This window comes from Ixodes scapularis, unplaced genomic scaffold, assembly GCF_016920785.2.
Source record: "Ixodes scapularis isolate PalLabHiFi unplaced genomic scaffold, ASM1692078v2 PGA_scaffold0__279_contigs__length_252992795, whole genome shotgun sequence".
Classification (NCBI taxonomy): domain Eukaryota; kingdom Metazoa; phylum Arthropoda; class Arachnida; order Ixodida; family Ixodidae; genus Ixodes; species Ixodes scapularis.
The window spans coordinates 4,532,226-4,537,385 of NW_024609835.1; positions in this window are offsets into that span (position 1 = coordinate 4,532,226).

Sequence of the window (5,160 nt, forward strand, 5' to 3'; positions counted from 1 at the left end):
GTACGGTAATAACAAATAAAATAGTATACACTCGGCCGTCATAAAACCGATAGCGACGCGCTTCATCAGCTACATAACACCACGCATAGGACACTATTAAATCATTAAGTTCAGCACTAAAACCAGCAGCTCTGCAGTTTTGTGGATCATTGTTCTAAGGCAACTTGGGAACGTTACAATAGCAAGCGACAGAGCATGTGTGAGCTAGGGCACACTATAGCAACGAGCCTTAAAGGTGCAGTGTGCAGAATGCGACGTCCTTCGAGACAAAGCTGGAAGGATCGCGGCCTTGGGCCCTGGGCGGAATGGATTAGCCCTCGAGGAAGACGCGCCATTTCCGCGGCCAAAGTTCTTAGCCCATCACGGCCGCCGTAAAGGACTGCAGAAGCTAATGGCGCGAGCACATCCGAAGCAGGGTCGTCAGTCGCTGTCCAGCGTTTCCTGACCGTAAGCCTGTTAGGGCACTGGGGAGAGATGATCCTGGCGAGGGTTCGAGCTCTCGGCGAGGCGATCGGCCGCCCCGCTCGGTAATCCTTCGAATGGCTTGCGTCGTGTACTCCGACCCCGTTGTGCTATTTTCGTTTTCTTTTATGGGATGACAATTTAGGCGCACTGCTGATTTCGGACGACAGTTATTGCGCGCTCTTAAGTGGACTTGATCGGAGGCGGTTGTTGAGCACGAGTGTTGCAGGCGGCATTAGTGTCACGGGCCCAGCGGGTGGTGGGGCAATCACAGATGATTATCTTTAAGGAAAGCTAATAGAGATGAAGACTTCATTTGAGCATTTTTACGAGCTGTCTCCTTGAATCTCGAGCTTTATTGCTCAGAACAGCTAACAATTAGGTTAAAAACATATTCGGAAAAAAAAAAGACTGGCCACCTTTTATGACTGTGTAGCAATATGCCTGTCTTCATAGCGTAATAGGCCTGGTAGAGGTTCCGTTGTCTCCTAAGTCACAGTAAAAAAAAACATTTAATATCATCTAGTTTGCCTGAAACAACAATTATGGCATAATTATCTCCCGCGACCGATGAGTAAAAGGACACATAGTTTTGTCATTAGTTGCGCTGTATGTAAGCCTCATGTTTCTGTTCTTTAAGCTCCGCTAGAACCTAATTGCAGGATTGAGCCAAAAAATAGTAAATAATTATCTGGCGATACTGACAAGACGAAGAACCGTCGTTGTCTCATCAGTAGAGTCATAATTAAAGCATCTAGTTTCTTTTACTTAGGTAATTCAAGTCCGTGCCTATTAAAACCGCCTGATTGTATATACTGATGCAAGGGTTATAACGCCGTGTGGAACACCCCTTTCGTTTTTTTTGTTCTTTTTTTTTAATTTTTTTCCGTGTACAAATTCAGACATTTCGATTTCCGGTTGAGGAGCACAGCCTCTGTATTTTTCATAAAAAATGGTCGCCTAGCTCTAGTAATCACCTCTTTTAATTTTTATTTTTCCTGACAATTTCAATCCATAATTACTTAGGAGACGTGGTGAGGGATACATCTATATATTTATCTTGTAAATGAAGGCTTTAGCATACTCGTTTTCGCATCAAGAAGAAAAGGAAGTTTTGCGCACTATTCATGCGATGCGAAAAGTAGTTCTTATAAAAGGCGGTTGTTGTAGAAAGAAACGATGCTTTCAGCGTTTGGAATGGCTACGTCTTGATGAGTTTTGAAACATAAAGCTAATCTAATGCGCGACCACCTATATAGTAATTCAACGCATGAAGGGAGAAATAAGTAACTTCCGCATAGAGCCGAACTTTTTTACTTCGGTTCTCGGAGTGCATTCGAGTATAGAACATTTACACGCACAAACTTTTCGTGGGTCATCATCAATACGCCACTGAAGGTGTGCTCAAGCAATAATTTTAGATTTTTCGGGTTTTTTTTTGTTCTTTTTAACTAACATGCAAATTAAATATGTCGGTGTGATATAGAGAAAATTAGAAGAGCACGCTAAAAAAAAAACAAGAAAAAAAAAAACATCCCACTGCATAGATTTCTTGACCCAAAATGAACGCCTCATTTACATCACCCCTTCCCCCCCCCCTCCCCCCCCCTCCCCCCCCCCTCCACCCCTTATTTTTTCCGCTTGCACAAGAAAAAAAATAAAGAAAAGGGGTAAGGAAAGCAAAATGTTCTCGCGTTTTCAATTTCGGTGTCAGGGCATGGATTCTTGCATATTTTACAAACTACGCGAAGCTCGTCTGAAAGACGACGGCACTTAACGAGCTAGTGATGGCCATGGAAGAAAAACAAATAGGAAACAAAAAAGTGGTGCAATTCCGTTTTCCCACCTGCCTGAAATTAGAGTCGCGTTCCCTTTTTCTCCGGTCCGACCCCAACAACGAACAGGCGGAACGCTAAAAAAAGAACTTTCGGTGTACGAAGAACGTGGCTTTCTAAATTACTTACTTATTCTATTGCAGGGTTGGCCATAGAAAGGCAAAACTACTTTACCACATTTGCGGTAATATAAAATGAATTCTTCGCGTGAGGTGTAACGCGTGATTGGTTATGATATTTATGCTCTCACTTAATCGTGGTTGCAGTTTTGGAGGCTGACTTGAGATACCAATATAAAAGTAATGGTAACTTCGAATTTCGCACGCTTTCACTGCGGACTATGAGAGACTAAAAAAAAGAAAACGCTATTGGGTAACCCCTGAGGCCGACTTTATATTCGAGTCAAAAGCGAAATTAGAAAAGTCAAACTCAATTCCGCAGATTTCGAAGCCAGATATTTATGCGTTCTGAACCACCGCCAAACTATATAAGATAGAGAAAATAATTTCGAAGAATAACTAATTATCAATTTACTCTCGTTTGAGTTCGATAAATAACAAAAAGTTTTTAAAAATTCCCGGAGAGGAATTTTTTAGGCTGTGTACTGGGATATAATGCCACGTGGTGTTTTTTTTTTTTTTTTTTTTTTGTCTTTTTTAAAACTCAAAAGCGCGTTTTTCTTTTTTTTCTTTTTTCTTTTTTCACATTATTACTTTAGACTAAACTTCGAGGTGCAATAGTTGAAATACAAACGACAAATTGCAAAATAGTATACTCAAGAATTATCTGCCCTGCATCATGCTCGAAACCCTTTTTGAATTCTACTATAAAAGTGTTTTATTATGTGTGTTGAAGGATATGGAAGGGGGGGGGGGGGCGAGAAAGAGTGAATTGTGTATTCGCTATGCACTCTACTATATAAGGATTCGTCCCTGACTCTACTATATAAGGATTTTTTTTACTCTGTGTTCTCGTCTTTTTCGAGTTGTGTTAAAATTTTTGAAGCTATACTGTCTTAGGCTATTTACGTCCGAAATGTCAGTCGATACTCGCTAGTAAAACCACTCGGCGAACGTAAAGTGCCCCACTTCAAAAAAAAAAAAAAGCGCGTTACTGCGGCTGGACGTAGTTCAATACTGTGCCATATTATTCACTCAGTTATTTTATAATTCATTTAATTATAGTCACAGTAAATCCCATTGGAACTAATTTGCAGAAATGTTATTTTTACCTTACGGTGCGAATACTCCACAAAAGCCCCCCATTAGACTGAACACACACAAGCACTAAATCTCACCGTTTGTATGAATTTCAATCTACTCTGTGATTTTATCCATCAATTACTATACAGGACGTGTCCGGCAGACGCATGTATTTGAACTAAGAGAGCTCTAGCCTTTAGAACGTTCGGATAATTGTAAATGTTCTGGCAATGACCAAAACCAAAATATGAAATACAATCCTTGAGAAATTTTGAATAACGTGAAGGACCCTAATTATCTCATTATCACTGGTTAGCTTACCAAGCATCAAAACCAAATATTATCCAGCTGCAAAGCAGCGTCATTTTTATTAACCCCTGTCTTTTTTTAAATGTTCATATGCCCCGCTCAAGCATACCAGCTTTGATTCACTTCGTGCCTTGGCTTCACATGGCAGGCGACGACTCTAAATTCTCACGTAGAAAAACATGTTCACAGGCTGTCGGTGGGGCTAATGTGTCATAAACGCTATAATATACTTTTTTGTGTATATTTGGGACAAGAAGAGTCCATTGGGGGTTTCCGTAGTGAGACCCGACCGTAAGCGCGACAGGCAGCGACTGAGCCAGACCAGGTTCGCTGTTGATCGCGGTGCTGCCCTTCGCCGGTTCGCTCCCCGGGTGTGCTACGAGTTCTAAGCATCGCGTCGATCACAGCTGGGGAAAGTGGTGTGCCCGAGGCGCGGAACATCGGCGTGCATGCATCCCGCGTTGTCGGTTTTCTCATTACGGCCGCCGAGCCCCGGGGACATCACGCCGCAATTGGTCGACGTGTCGATAGAGAGAGAATGAGGTCGACGCCGAGGTCCCCCGCTGTCTCTCGGTCGCGTTCCTCCTCAATTATCGGCCGCCGCTGTTGCAGGGAGACCAACTGGAAAACCCCTTCTCGCTTCAACGAGGCACACACTGGTTGCGGTAATCGCCGAGCACTGCGGAGTAAGTTTCTGTAATTTTAGCGGTCGTACGTTGTCTTCTAAGACTTTTATTGGCTTCCCCGTGTACTTTTGTGCTAGCATTTTGCATAGTTTTGTAAAATTTGTCTTTATTCCTTACTCAATAGACACCTGAATCTTGTCACAAATGACAGGTGCCGAAGCAGAAATAACTGAGAAATACAAAAGATTTAATGTAGCGAATGCGAGCCAAATTCGAAATACAAAATTGGCGTCGCGGTCGTAGAACAATCGAGCGCTCGCGTGAAAATGACCAGAAGTAGCGTGCTACGGCTGCTTTTATGCACACTCAATGTTCCGGGAGGTTTACAACCACAGTGATGTGATTGCTGCGCCAATTGCGCCAAACTGCGCTAAGGGGCTAACCCTGCTACATCCTGCTACATTTTGCCAAAATATGGGTGATCTGCGCCAAGCCTGCGCCAAAGGACCAGTTTTGGTCGCTTTTCAACACCGAAACTAAACTGAGTACCGTAATTGAGCATGCGTGAGCCAAGTGCCGCAGGCGGCCGCCCACACAAAGTACCCTGCATCAATCGTGGCATTGTAACCCTGGAGCCGGGGAAAAGAAGGGACGTGGGACAGGCACAAAAACTCCAATGTCAGTATTGAAACTCCAATGTCAGTATATAGTTACATTAATCGTCCA